At 43.5% G+C, this 16183-nt stretch overlaps 1 protein-coding gene across 32 annotated transcripts in view; it reads right to left on the bottom strand.

The window, feature by feature from the left end:
* Positions 1-16183, bottom strand: part of NRXN3 (neurexin 3) — a 1035236-nt gene that overhangs the window by 746491 nt on the left and 272562 nt on the right. The window lies entirely within an intron of this gene.

Here is a 16183-nt window from a genome sequence, read left to right as displayed (position 1 = left end):
AGAAAGGCACAGATTTAACAGGAATGATTATGCCATTCTCAAGCCTCATTTCTAAATGCCATTTTTCATCTCTGCCACTTTCCTAAGCCTCTGTGTTCCCTCTGCATGCTAATACTGACACAGTAAGAAAGCTTTACTGACATCACTCAGTTACCTTTGGAGGTACTAGAAGTGAGACACCACCACCCAGTCACTTCCACTCTGGCCAGAGGAGCTTGGTGACTCGCACACTACAGATCACTGCTTTCCTGGATGTAGCTGTTACTGTTCAGTTGTGTGTCATCAGCCTCAGGTAACTGATCTTCTCCCTGAAGCATCAGTTAAGTGCTCAAGTGCTAATATTTGTGCTTAAGAAGTAGGAGCATTTGAGTTTTCCCCCTTCTGGTGATATGAAGTCATCAGTAGCATGGTATGCAACATAGCAACCCTCCTGATGTTTCCCTAAGATCTGTTAAAATAAACACCATTCATCTGATGTGGTACTACATCTATGCCTAAATAGCTACAAAAAGCAGGGGCAAGGGGCAGACCCTCACACATCTCTGAGCTCTGATGTTACGGTTTCTAACATCACCATTTATGGAACTGTGGCTCCAGGAGTATAAAATCTTGTCTTAAGTAACATGGAGCTTAAATTTCATCTTTCAGTATACCTGTATTATTCATATTGAATTGCTTAGGAATCTAGATAAATACATTGTTAGTTCTGAACTAAATGAATTCTGCCTTTGCAGTTTAAAGGACGGAGGGAGAGTAAACAATCCGAAAGCATAGATACTCAGTGCAACAGACAACATCAATAGAAGACCAAAGCCAGAGAGCAGCAATGACAAAAAATTAGAACAGAAAGAAAATCAGAGACAATACAAAATCTGGTTGTGTCATATTAAGCTCACTGTTCTTTCCATGCAGTTCAAGTAACAAATGCTGCCTGTTAGTTGCCTGCCTACTCCTTTTCTACTCACATGACAGTTAGTTGGCTCACTGCTACAGAGCGGTGGACCAGCCTACCCACTCAACATTCAAACCTCACCATCCTTTCTTGCCTCCCTTGTTGGCAGCTGCAGCAGCCTGGCTTTTTATGGTGGGTAGCAGCAGCTCAGTCTTCCATCATCACCCACAATATAAACACACATATGCATTTCATAGAAATATCCTGGCCATTTGGGTCAGGCAACAAGGTTTATACAGTGATTTCTGCTCCCAAGGAGATGATACTTGTCAAGACAAAATAAGCTACTGCAGCCAATAACCCCACTTCTAATTAAAGTTCTAAAAATCTAGATTCAGCCCTTGCATACCACCATTGAATGACCACAACCTACCTGAAATCACAGCTAGAGTATAATATTTGCAGCTGTGCACTTCATATTTGAAGACTGCAATAAAATCAAAATACTAACAGGAAAAAAAATTAATGCCCAGAAGGCTGAGGACTTGCTAGTGGTCCCAACGTCAAACTGAAATGGGGTTAAGTTAGAAGAAATTCTAGCTTTAAACCTAGTGGTGCATGTTCCTGCTGGTAAAGGTAGCAGATATTTTCAAAGGCAGTGTAACTGGTTTCATTAGAAGAAAATGTGTTGGGGGATACAGTTACACAGGGAGCAGAGTCCTTTTAATTCTTGAGCTTGGGGCAGGTACTCAAATACCACAGGAAAAGGGCTTTTCTCACCACTATTATAGCTATGTCAAGAGCAAGAGCACTGGAGAATACATTAAGCTGTGCATGGTCAATGTTATTAACTCTGCCTACCAAGTTTTCAAACCCTATATGCCAAACAAGTAAGTACATTCTCTCATTGTCTTCCTTTACAATAAGCATCCCACTCACTCCTAGGCTGAAAGTGTGTCTTTTATACACCTATACATAAACAGCAGAGTTTTTCAACTTCTGTCTCTCCTATTACTTTATTAATATTAGTATATTGCAGGTTCTGATTCTCCAAAACTACTCATTTGTTTCTATCTGACAGTATAAGGTTGATCCTTAGCAGTCTCTTTAATGCAACATAAGGAGCAACAAATAAAAGTGTTATCTCCTATTTCTTCTCAGTATTCACCCAAACCAAGAGTTTACTAAGCTTAGTGAACTACAAAGCCAAACATAGCAAAAGAAGTTCATTTACTTTTATCATAAAGCTAAGAACACCAGGCTTTGGACACCCAAACTTGGCGGCAAATGCTCTGCCCCTGGCAGTGTTTAAGGCCAGGCTGGGCAGAGCCTTGGGTGACATGGTTTAGTGTGAGGCATTCCTACCCATGGCAGGGGGGTTGGAACTTGATGATCTTAAGGTCCTTTCCAACCCTAACTATCCTATGATTCTATGAAAGTTAAGATCCCAGGATCCATTAGGATGGAACCATGTTTGGCTAATGGAATAAGACAAAGCCAGAAATCTTCCCCACAATAACCTCAGTGAGTATCACCACATCTCTGCTGATGACTTTGGATTCAGCTGTTTGTCTATCAGTACTCTGTGTATCCTTCTTACTCTGCTCATTCTTGAAGGGGGATGGATTAGATCACATGTGTGCAAGGATCGTTGCTTTAACATTTCAGTTCTTTAGGGCTTGGTTTGCCAATTACCTTCATTATATGCCCAAAGCACAAGCTATATTGCTCCAATCTCCATTACATGTTCTAAATTTGCCAATGTATTTCTACACCTGTAAACACTCTCATTTTCTGAACAACAGCACATGGCACATCCCTTGCAGGTACAGAAGCTCAGCAGGAATCAGGTTCATTACGCAGGAAAGCAAAGCCTGCTCCTGATAGTCCTGCCTCAAAGCAAGCACAGATAGCGCTAGTACCAGGACTGAGGGACACGTGCGAATGGCTCAGCTGCAATTCAGTGGAATGCTCCATTACCGGTGCAACACACCAGCCTGCTGGCTATACTGCCCAATGGTGACAGCAACCTCTGCTGCCGATACCCACCCCAGGTACCTGTCTCAGTCAGACTATATTAGACCACACTCTGTTCTAGCTCCATGAATTATCTTTAGCTTATAATCATGGTGGCAGTACAAACAGCCCTGCAAAAAGATGCGTCTTATGCATTCTGCATAGAAAGTTTCAGCTTGCTCATCTATGCTTGCTTTAAAATGTATGCTCAATCTGCATACATACTTTATTAATCAGACTTTAGCCATTAATTACTTTTGTAAACTTTCCAAGAGCACAGTAACTTTAGGATTTCAATGCCACTGAACTTTTGATATGCGAATTATCCATTAAATTAATCCCCCAACAAAACATGTGTGCTGGCACTGACCTAGAACACCTGCAAGTTGCTGTCTGCCCACTGATAAAAGTTCCCAAGAACAAGATACTATATCGTAATAAATGTCATCTTAATTAGAACCTGTATTTGTTTAATCTGTGGGCAGAGCTATGAAAGAAAATAATCCAAACTGTTTGTAATTCCAGATTCATTGTGCTGGAGGATTCTAGAGCCTTTGCTATATGAATTTCATTAAAGAAATAATTTTAGGAGCCTAGTGATTGTTTCAGTACACAGATGATAAAATAACATCTCCTCCATCTTCCACTGCAAAGTCAGTTGAAACTTCAACTCCTGTCTTTGGATCTCCCATGTTTTTCTAATTAAAGTAATTCTAGTACTTCATTTTCATATTCAAATTCCATCACTAAAGACTAATTTTATGAGGCAATTTCAAATTGTTTACAAGTTTAACAGGAATGCTTTCCATGGATATACAGGCAGATCATGAATAAACTTTCTACAAACATGTCAGGAGTACATTACTCTTCCACTGTCTATGTGGTCAGAAACATTTGATGAAAGAGATCGGTCTATAACTGAGACTAGCTTATGTTATTTTTCAGCAAACCCTATCCAATACCATTATGCCAGCAAAATTGCTATAAATGCAAATTAGCCAACCTGACAAAGTTCTTTTCCCTGTCATGCATGGGGCAAAGCAATAACACTAGCAGAAACCTTACTTCAGCCGGATAGGCATGGGCTAAGCTATGTAAGGAACAGAGACTTTGAATAACTCCCTGGCTAAAGCAGAGCTGCAGCACTGGCAGCACGCTAATACACCCTACAAGACTGCTGATCTTAGTTCCTATGGGCCAGGTCATCAAGTCTTACTAAAAATGTGAGAACATGAGAGAGTGAAATATTAACCCCTGGAATGTGCAGTGACATATCCTTCATTAAAGGGTCTCCCCAAATTCAGCAGAAGTTTAAGTTTTAACTATATCCATAACTGGAAGATCATTTCCTATTCTGGTCAGATGTGGAAGAAATCTCCTAAGATACACAACACTCATGATGCAGTTCCTAGTATCTTGGACTGAGAAACAGCACAAAGCAGAGAAAAATAAAACTGTTGACCTGCAACAACAACTGTTGGTGCCAAGTGCAAGGTCCTACACCTGGGTCGGAGCAATCCCAGGCACAGCTACAGGTTGGGCAGAGAAGAGATTCAGAGCACCCCTGCAGAGAAGGACTTGCGGGTGTTGGTCAATGAGAAACTGAACGTGAGCTGGCACACTATTCACCATCAAAACTCTCAACCCAGAGTTTTCCATTATGTCTCTTTTTATGAGCAATACAGGACGTGAGTACATTCTCACATCTTATCTGTAAGTGGATGCAAGTGTCTTCTTGATGTGGGGTGACTGTGACTGCTTTCCAGTTTCAGTTAGGATCAGGAAAGATCCAAGCATTCCAGCAGGAGTCATACATACTGCAGAAGGTGGTTTGAAAGTCTTCTGTGCAGTAATGACATTTTCAGTCAAAGATACCTGAATATTTCAAAATTTGGTCTTGTTTGGTATCGGAGTAGACTCAAGCCTCAGGAGATATCTCAGTGTGTCTACTGATAGAAGCAGCTGAAGAAGATTCAGCTTTCCTGAACTATGACATCTGGCTGGTGCTTTTGGAGTATGATACTCTTCATTGTATTCACCACTGCTGCCCTGAAGTGGATAAAATGGGCAGCAGTGGTAAATGTGAAAGTTTTAGGGCCACAACTGCTATCATAATTTATACATTGATGGTTCTTTTGAATGGATGCTCTCTCAGAATTTGTCAACACCAAGCGAATCGTCACACCTTCCACAAGAAAAAGCATTTATTATCTTTTACTATTCCCATTAAGATCACTGAAGGCTCTTGGAGCTCAGAGAAGAAGGGAAAGATTAATGGAACTCTGGAGGGAAGGAATGCCATCCAGAGGGACCTTGACACACTTGTGAGGTGGGCTGATGCCAACCTTATGAAGTTTAACCATGACAAGTGCAAGGTCCTACACCTGGGTTGGAGCAATCCCAGGCACAGCTACAGGTTGGGCAAAGAAGAGATTCAGAGCAGTCCTGCAGAGAAGGACTTGGGGGTGCTGGTCAATGAGAAAATGAACATGAGCTGGCTTCAGTGTGCGCTTGCAGCCCAGAAAGCCAATCGTATCCTGGGCTGCATCAAAAGGAGCGTGACCAGCAGGTTGAAGGAGATGATCCTGCCCCTCTACTCTGATCTTATGAGACCTCACCTGGAACATTGTGCGCAGTTCTGGTGTCCTCAACATAAAAAGGACATGGAACTGTTGGAACAAGTCCAGAGGAGGGCCACAAGGATGATCAGGGGACTGGAGCACCTCCCATATGAAGACAGGCTGAGAAAGTTGGAGCTGTTCAGCCTGGAGAAGAGAAGGCTGTGTGGAGACCTCATAGCAGCCTGCCAGTATCTGAAGGGGGCCTACAGGGAGGCTGGGGATGGACTCTTCATCAGGGACTGTAGTGACAGGACAAGGGGTAACGGGTTAAAACTTAAACAGGGGAAGTTTAGATTGGATACAAGGAAGAAATTCTTTACTGTGAGGGTGGTGAGGCACTGGAATGGGTTGCCCAAGGAAGTTGTAAATGCTCCATCCCTGGCAGTGTTCAAGACCAGGTTGGACAGAGCCTTGGGTGACATGGTTTAGTGTGAGGTATCCCTGCCCATGGCAGGGGGGTTGGAACTAGATGATCTTAAGGTCCTTTCCAGCCCTGACTATTATGTGATTCTATTCTATGACTATGACTGATCTTCATTTGAACAGTCCCCTGCCTCAACCTCAGCTCCTTAGACTGCTTGGAAGTAGAGTCTGTCCTGGATTTTTCCTTCATTTCCTCACCAGGCCTGACTCCTAAAAGAACGTAGTGGGGGCATTTAATACCCATCCACAGCAGTGCAGCTGGCAATTTAAGATGCACTTTTGACATAACCTATATATATATGCCTTGTGCAATCTTCCAAAGTTGTTTTTTCACACTCATGCCCTTGTAAGCTTGACAGGAATGTATAAAGAAGTTAAGGATAAAGCAAGAAAAAATTAGTAAATACTACTGGTAAAGAAGAAAATTCCCCAGGAAAACAAGGCTGCAGTAATTCCAGGAACATCTAGTATTCTCCACTAAGAACATCAATTAGTTGTGACTCTTAAAACTATACTGAAGAAATGGTCTATCCCTGCCAGGAGTAACAGCAACAAAAAGAGCTGTTTAGGTAAGATGTCCCTCTTATTTACTCCTCTACTAATGGCAGGCTGTATGATGTTGACCAAGTAATATCACCTCTGTGCCTTAGTTCTAGCATTTGAAAGAAGATAAAGACATTTACTCCTCTTGGTACATATTTTAGCTGATGAAGAAGCCAAAATCTCTGAGGCTGCTTTGCAAAGGCCACCGACTGAACTGTTGATACAAAGTGTCCTATTACCTCAGATTATTCATCATTATGAATTAGACTTTTAGTAAATGTATTTACTGAGTATGGGGTCACAGTGCACCAAACTCTGTACCATTGAATTTTCTGTGTGATATTCTTGTCATTAAAAATAATCTTAATTTAGGGAAAAAAAAAAAGAAAAAAAAAAAAATCAGACACCAAGAAAATACACTTCAAAACCAAAAACATTCATTTCCCATGTCAAACTCACCAGGACATTCTGATCTGTGCTTCTCCTGGGAGCTCAGCCTAGGATATTGTACTTTCTCAGTATTTAGGAAGTGGGAAAGTTAAGAGAAATACACTCAAAAGAGTACTAAAAAGGAGCAAGCTAGGTGATTTGTTCCTCTATGCCTAAACTCCTTCAGATGTTTTAATTGTAAAATGTTATCATTGTGTTACTGTACCACAGGATGCCTTTCTCTCTGCATGTTTCCACCTGCATAACAAAAGCTTTCATCTCCCATGACTCAGACACTTGTACGGAAATCTAAACCCCCTCTCTTCTTTTCTTCCCCACAGTATGGCCATAGATTTTGTGCTGGAATGGCTGCGTTGCCTATGCTTCACACAAACATTCCTCTTTTCTCCCATCCTTGCTAAATGATTCCCTAAAAAAAAGCCACTAGCAAAATCAACTGAATCAAGTGCCTTCCCCAGAGAGGCTGACATTCATCACTCCGCTAAATGTTAGTACTGGGACCATGAATCATAAAACTGTTACTTTACTTATGCCTGGTTTAATGTAAGAGGTATTATACATTTTCTCCCACACTTGCACATAGGGTAAATTTCACTCTACTAGTTATTCCTGAGAAAATAGGCTGGTGTGACCCAATCTTTTATGACTATAGAATAGTGTGCACATGCAAACATACAGGCAAGCAAAACAAAGGAGGCACAATGCCACTCCTTCTGGCAGCACCACAGAGGTCTGGCAGGGCAACAGAAGTTCCTCTGGTAAGATAAACAAGTTTGTTTAAAAACAATCCTTCTCAAAGCATTGTTTCTTTTTCAGCACTGTCAAAAAGCCCAGAGATAGATGGGTAGTGTGCTCCAGCTTTCAGATGCTCAGTTTAAAGAGCCTTTTGCTCTCTTTGGCTTCATGTCATGTCCCACACTCATACCAGAAAGCACAAGGTACTCTGTGTACCTTGCAGGATTCATGCCTAAGCATCCAATATATGTTGTCAGCCAGCAGGCAGCCTAATGTTTTAATGCCCAACCATATATCCCTTCTGACTCTGAGCTAATTACAGAAATACGAAATGCAAACAAGCCCAGGAACAAAGCTTATAAGCTTTACTTGATGGGAAAATACTATCATCTTCCCCTCCCCATTACTGGTCTATTCAGGATTCTCTCAGCATCTTGCCTTGTATCATATTGCTCTCAGTTTCCAAGTGTCTCCATTCCTACCTACAAATTAAACCTTTCCAGAAATATGGTTTGGATTTATTTATTTCTCTCAGGAATTTTAGTAGGAGCTGCTTGAAACATTGGCCAACATCTCCCTTGTTGTGTCTCTTAAGACACTGTGTTGTTACGTTTCCACAACAAGGGCACTCAAAAACACGATGAAGGCCTTGTGCTGGATGCTCTGCAGATAGCACAGAGAAAAAGCACAGGCATCCATAACCCTGTCACTCACACAGCCTAAAGCTGCAGCAGGAAGTTGATCCACCACAGCAGCAGTAATGCAATTGTAAATCTAAGAGTGAGGAAAAACCAAAAACTACACGTTTCTGGATATGGAAGTTTAAGAATCAAGATCATGGTGACACACTGGCACAGGATGCCCAGAGAAGCTGTGGATGCCCCATCCCTAGAAATGTCCAAGGCCAAGTTGGACAGGGCTTTGAGCAGCCTGGTCTAGTGGAAGGTCCCTGTCCAGGGGGACCTGGAACTAGATGATTTTTAAGGTCCATTCTAACCTAAACCATTTGCTGATTTTATAATCAGCAGGTCAATTTGGGATGATGCTCAGGCACAGTAAAGGGAGACCAAGATTAAGAACAAGACATATTTTGAGGAGAGGAATCATATTCAGCCTTTGGCCATGCTTTGCCTGCTTCTAATGCAATACTACTAGCCCCTCCCTTTCTTTTACAAATACTAAATTCACTAAGTAATACAGATAGGAAACAGAGTGGTCCAAACACATGTGGACAATTAGTGTCATTCATGTGGTAACTTCCTCCACATCTCATCAGTGAAATTCCCCCCACACCACTGATTCATGACTGTCCTCTTATGTATTGCTGGGTCTGTTAAATCACTGCTCTGGGAGGGGATCTTGGGCACCTTAAAAGCTTTTAGGCTACCAGGTTATGGAGGGAGTCTTGCATCTGCAACTTCCTCCATCTTCCCTCTTCACATTTGGACTGTTTTTCTCTGTGTCTGTGTTTTAGCCCTTCAGGCTTCAGCCCTTTAGGCATCTTCAGCCTCTTCCCCAGTGTGATACTTCAACGAGAAAAAAATAATCCCCAAACAGAAATCACATCATCTCTGCACATGCAAATAGGCCTGAAAAAGACCTGGCTTGTAGAGAGCATCCGAGATGTACATACAGCAACTGGGCATACTCATGAACCATTTAGAAATCTGGCTCCTAGCAGTTAAATTGCAGGCAGAAATGATCTAAGCTTTCACAGCTTTCTCCCATCATGGCCAGATGGTGCCTGACCCCTGCAATAATTTCTGCCATATTCCACCCATACGCAAACCTCACTGCTTCCATCAAGCTGTTAGTACTAATCAACATTTTCCAGAATTGAGATTTTAATATAGCATTGATAGAAAAATGTGACGTTTTCATAAATTCTCTCATGCACATACCATTATCCAGGGACCACCTTCAGCTCTTCTAAAGCTCTTCCATCTGTACCATCTAAGTACTGCTCCAAGTAAATCGAATCTGAAGGGCTGGCTCCCTAAAAATGCTTAGGAAATATTCTGATTACCTCCCTTCCCTAGCGACTGGAGATCAAAATGCAGTTTTTCCTCTTTGCCTACAAAGCTAAATTTACCACCCAGCCACTCTCTATATCCACCCCAATCACTGGAACCTCCTCCCTGAGACTCTCCAGTACATGCAATACATAGCTGTTTGTCATTATCTTTCTTGTCCTACCTCCTTCGGGCCCTATGGGTGTCCTTAAATACTATTAATGGATCCTTTCCTTTTCCACCTGAGGGCAGTGCTTCCTCCTTTTCATCTGTTCACTGACTCTTAAAGCAGTGTCACTCCTTCCCTGACACCCATTAAGAAAATATTTCTGCTCACTTGCCTCAGATGTGCTTCTGTACCTCCTATCCCACCTCTGTATCTGGTTTCCTCCACGATAGGAAATGCACCAGCTTCCCCACTCAGAGCTCCTCTGAAACAATTTAAGACTGAAGGTTCATAAAGCCTTAGATTTTATGCAAATACAATGCAATGTCCATGTCTGATGTCTGTGTGTGCCCTATTTGCATATTCTGCCTTTTAAAATTTTCATGAAAGAAGTTATTTTTATTTTGCAGTCTTGCTGCCTCATTACAGTCAGGTATACTGCAATACTGCCAGGATGGCTACAGAGAAATGTAAAACAAATAGTGCTACCAGACACTGGGGCACCTTTAATTCTGATGAAAATGAAGAAAAATAATAATAATTATAATACCCCCAACACAACAACCTGAACTACACATTCAGCACTTGTGTTTATGATTTAGTTGTACTACTGCTAGCAACTTAGTGAAATCTCTTCAACCAGAACTAGTAGCCGCAAGGAAAAGAAGAGGCAGGAGAATCTGTTCTGTGGTTAAAGGAGGAAACATTAGCTTAGACAATCCAAAGAAAACATGGTTACTTTCATCACAGCTTACTCAGATACTGCAGCAGAAGAGCCCCAAGACCCTTGGTTCCTTTCCAGAAGCACACTCTCACACACTCCAGCTCCTCCTAGTCAAGGCTTAGACTTTGACCACATGAAAAGTCTACCCTGCCAGAGCTGCCCCTCCTCCTACCACCCCCAGCTGAGTGGAGAAGTCTGTCCCAGCTGCAAAGGGGCAGAGAGGGTCATTAGGCATTCCACCTCATGGCACTTCAGCACCTGCATGTCATCTCAGAGGAAGTGGAAAGCAATGCTTCATTCAAGGAACCCTCTTCACTCCCATGTGAGCAGTTCTGTTGCTGTACTGTGAGGCTGACACAGTCCAGATGAAGTAAGTGAGATTACAGGGGAAGGCTGAAAGTTTCACCCCAAAGCCTGCAGCAATCCCGTTGCCTAGAAAAGCCTAGGAAACTGAGACATCTCTCAGGGAAGTCTTCAACAAATGCAGAGGAGCAGGAATAGACTCTTCTGCTTTAACACTTTCAAGAGATCAGTACAGGGCTTGGCAGGATGTTCTTCCTCATGACAAACAGCAGCACAATCCACTTGTGATGTGCTATGCTTCTGGGAACAGGTGATTACTCAGCTATGACTTTGGTAGGAAAAAAGAGCATTCCTAAAAAGCATAAACTTAAAGGAACAATATTTGCTATTACAGTATACTACCCCTCTGTTTAACTTTCTTAACTTAAAATACTTTTCTTAAGAGCTCAAGCTCCTCCAGTACTACTGGTTGTGATATAATAGGCATCGCAGAAACATGGGGGGATGGCTCCTATGACTGGAGTGGTGGAACGGAAGGTTACAGGCTTTTTAGAAAAGACAGGCCCAGCAGGCGGGGAGCGGGAGTTGCCCTTTATGTTAGGGATAGGCTGGAGAGTATGGAACTCTGTCTGGGGACAGGTGAGCAGTTAACAGAGAGTTTGTGGGTCAGGGTTAAAGAGAAAACAGCTATGGGAGACATTACTGTGGGGATCTGTTACAGACCGCCTGATCAAGGAGAACCTGCGGATGAAGCACTCTATAGACAGATAGGAAAAGCCTCACGTTCACAGGCTCTTGTTCTCATGGGTGACTTCAGCCACCCTGACATCTGTTGGAACGATGGTATGGCCTGGCACAAGCAATCCAGGAGGTTCCTTGATTGTGTGGAAGACAACTTCCTTCTGCAAGTAATAGAGGAGCTGACAAGGAGAGGTGCCATGTTTGACCTTGTGTTCACCAACAGGGAAGGACTGATTGGAAATGGGACGCTCCAGGGCAGCCTTGGATGCAGTGATCACGAGATGGTTGAATTTGAGATCCTCAGGACAGTGAGAAGAGCGTGCAGCAAGCTCACTGCCCTGGACTTCAAGAGAGCAACTTTGGCCTCTTCAGGAACCTGCTTAGTAAGGTTCCATGGGACACAGCCCTAGAGGGCAAAGGGGCCCAAGACTGTTGGTTGATATTCAAGGATCACCTGCTACAAGCTCAGGAGTGTTGCATCCCAACTAGAAGGGAGTGTAGCAGGAGGGCCAGGAGACCTCCTTGGATGGATAAGGAGCTGCTGAGGAAAATAAAAGGTGGAAGCAAGGACAGGCAGCCTGGGAAGAGTACAGAGATGCTGTCCGGGATGTTAGGGACCTGGTTAGGATAGCTAAGGCCCAGTTAGAATTAAATTTGGCTAGGGATGTGAAAGATAACAGGAAGGGATCCTACAGGTACATAGCAAATAAAAAACAGACTAAGGACAACGTAGGCCCCCTCTGGAAGCTCTCGGGTAACTGGCTACCCTGGGTTTGGAGAAGGCTGCGGTCCTTAATGACTTCTTTGCCTCGATCTTCACTGGCAAAGGCTCCGACCAAACCACCCAAGTCTTGGAAGACAGATGCAGGGACTGTGAGAATGAAGACCTTGGGCCCACTGTAGGAAAGGAACTGGTTTGAGACCATCTTAAAAATCTGAATGTGCACAAGCCCATGGGTCCTGATGAAATCCATCCGTGGATCCTGAAGGAGCTGGCGAATGAAGTTGCTAAGCCACTGGCCATCATATTTGAGAAATCATGGCAGTCAGGTGAAGTTCCTGACGACTGGAAAAAGGGAAGTATAACCCCCATTTTCAAGAAGGGGAAAATGGATGACCCGGGGAATTACAGACCAGTCAGTCTCACCTCTGTGCCTAGCAAAATCTTGGAGCAGATTCTCCTGGAAGGCATGCTAAGGCACATGAAAGACAACAAAGTGCTTGGTGACAGCCAGCATGGCTTCATTAAGGGGAAATCCAGCCTGACCAATTTGGTGGCCTTCTATGATGGGGCTACAGAACTGATGGACAGGGCTAGAGCAGTTGATGTCATCTACCTGGACTTGTGCAAAGCGTTCGACACTGTCCCACATGAAATCCTTGTCTCTAAATTGGAGAGACATCAATTTGATGGATGGACCACTCGGTGGATAAAGAACTGGCTGGATGGACTCACACAAAGGGTTGTGGTCAATGGCTCAATGTCCAGCTGGAAACCAGTAACGAGTGGTGTCCCTCAGGAATCGGTGTTGGGACCGGTCTTGTTAAACATCTTTGTTGCTGACATGGACAGTGGGATTGAGTGCACCCTCAGCAAGTTTGCCGATGACACCAAGCTGTGTGGCTCGGATGATAGGCTGGAGGAAAGGAATGCCATCCAGAGGGACCTTGACAAGCTTGTGAGGTGGGCTGATGCCAACCTTATGAAGTTTAACCATGACAAGTGCAAGGTCCTACACCTGGGTCGGAGCAATCCCAGGCACAGCTACAGGTTGGGCAGAGAAGAGATTCAGAGCAGCCCTGCAGAGAAGGACTTGGGGGTGTTGGTCAATGAGAAAATGAACAAGAGCTGGCTTCAGTGTGTGCTTGCAGCCCAGAAAGCCAAACGTATCCTAGGCTGCATCAAAAGGAGCGTGACCAGCAGGTCGAAGGAGGTGATCCTGCCCCTCTACTCTGCTCTTGTGAGACCACACTTGGAGTATTGTGTGCAGTTCTGGTTTCCTCAACATAAAAAGGACATGGAACTGTTGGAACAAGTCCAGAGGAGGGCCATGAGGATGATCAGGGGACTGGAGCACCTCCCATATGAAGACAGGCTGAGAAAGTTGGAGCTGCTCAGTCTGGAGAAGAGAAGGCTGCATGGAGACCTCATAGCAGCCTTCCAGTATCTGAAGGGGGCCTATAGGGAGGCTGGGGCTGGACTCTTCATTAGGGACTGTAGTGACAGGACAAGGGGTAACGGGTTAAAACTTAAACAGGGGAAGTTTAGATTGGATACAAGAAAGAAATTCTTTCCTGTTAGGGTGGTGAGGCACTGGAATGGGTTGCCCAAGGAAGCTGTAAATGCTCTATCCCTGGCAATGTTCAAGACCAGGTTGGATGAAGCCTTGGGTGATATGGTTTAGTGTGAGTGTCCCTGCCCATGGCAGGGGGTTTGGAACTAGATGATCTTAAGGTCCTTTCCAAACCTAACTATTCTATGAGTCTATGAATCTATGATTCTAAGTAAACAGAAAGAAAACACTCAAAAAAGCCACCCCCTAATTCCAGGTGGATCTCAGGCTGATCCTGGTACCTTTGCCATCAGTTTTCATCCCTTACAAAGGAAAGAAGAGGAAACTAACCCTGTGAGGAATTTCAAAAGGCTAACTACTTTCAGCTCAACTTATCCAAAGCTCCGCTTAATGAAAGCACTGCCTGCTTTGATATCTGGGAATAACTCATGACACATGCAACAAGAACCTTTCTCAGCCTACACAGGCTATTTATTCTGCTCAGACCGTGCTCTGTGCGGGTGTCGGTGTTACAGGAGCACTTCTGGACTTTGTCAGGATTCTGACAGTCCTCTAAGTGCTGTTCTTTCTCCATTGATTGCAGTTCCCTGTCACCTCTGCTTGCCAAAACCAGAATGAGGAAAAGCACAGTCAGTTTCCTTACACTTCCTAGTGACACTTGTTGTAATTCATCCAACGGCCTAAGGGGTATGGAGGAATGAAAACACCAAGCGCTAATTAGTAACATGGCTTCCCATTTGAAATATTACATTTTTCCATTCATCCCACTTCCAGGTGCACCCCTGACAGCCCTGTGCTACACTGTTGTTTAGTGAGTAGCGTACAGTAGATTCGACCTCAGAGGCCAGGTAAGGTACATTTTAGGCATATTTTCACAGCAGGTGAAAGCATTACCAGACCGCTACTAAGAGTAGGTTGCTATTAAGTAGACTATAGCTCAAATCCAGTCAGCACGAGCCTGTATTAAATCGAGACAACTGCTAAAAAACATCTTCTGTCACTGCCTAGTCAAGTGAAGATTACAAGGTACATTCCGATTATCTGTTTTCCTCGTCTTCCCTCTCATTCTTAAGCGGTTGCTTGCTTTTTTCTTCTCTCAGAGCATTATAAGCAGGGGACTGCTATGTAAGCGTCTCTTAGCACATTGTGCTAGCTAATAGAATACAAATGATTATATAAATAACAAAGCTGCTGAAGATTTTCTTGTCACTGCTTTCTCTGCTCCATTGGCTTGACTTAAAGCACACATAAAAATGGCCTCAGCTAAGTGTTATGTTCAAAGCATCCATAAATAAAATTAAGATCCTGATTTAAAGAGACACTAAGAAGCTGTATCTCCTCTTTATTTCAATCAAACTGCGATGCTCAGTGCCTACAAAAATCAGGCCCAAGGCTCTACAAATGAAAACAGAAGGATTCGATCTCTGTATGACAGTTTGTATTCAGCAGAGTAGTTTCATTTCCTATATAAGATGCTCACGTTTTGTTTTCCAGCATATGTGCATCCCCTTAACTAATCCAGAGGTCAAGCAGGAGAGCAGCTCCAGACTCTGACAGCCATTGCTCACATCAAAAGACTGGCACGTAACATACAACCTCCGACACCGTGAGTCAAGCATCAGTAAGATGGTAACTAGTCAGGCAGCTGCAGCCAGAGATGACATCTAGCTCAGCATTGCTGTTTCCATGACTCCTGTCTGAAAACTCAGCTCCACCTTCCCTCCAATATTAAATGTTCATACAAAGAGGATATTATGACAACCCTCAAGGCTGCAAAGGACTTGGACCCACCAAGCCACACCCTGTGAAAAATAGAATTACCACCATTAGGGAGAAAACTCTTGCAAGAAACTCTTACTCCAGGCTATCTAAGAGGCTGACTGGGAGAAAATTTAACCTTGCTTTTCAGTAAGCTTTCTATAGCACATTTTGGAGATGTCAATGTCTGTATCACCACTAATCACAGTGATTATCACAATTCTGTTAGAAGAAACAGGAAAGATGACAAAAGCTGACTGCAGGGCATAATAGCTGAACAACTGCACCAGGTTTCATATTTAGGCTGAGGCTCCTCATCCTCGCCCCAAACACTCTTCTGGTTCTTGCTACTAGCCAAGCAGTTCAAACTCTATTACTCATGCATGGATTTTCTTGAAGTTGTGGATTAACTAAGGACAAGGGCAGCCAGTCAGCATGAGACAATATGGGCTTGGAAGCCAGCTAACTGTTCGTGACAAATGCAGAAACTGCTGCTGCGATTTAC

Source organism: Pezoporus occidentalis, unplaced genomic scaffold, assembly GCF_034315485.1.
Source record: "Pezoporus occidentalis ecotype Australia unplaced genomic scaffold, CSIRO_AGI_Poc_V1 ctg47, whole genome shotgun sequence".
Classification (NCBI taxonomy): domain Eukaryota; kingdom Metazoa; phylum Chordata; class Aves; order Psittaciformes; family Psittacidae; genus Pezoporus; species Pezoporus occidentalis.
The sequence above is the reverse complement of the archived record's forward strand: the minus strand, read 5'-3'. Positions and strand labels throughout refer to the sequence as shown.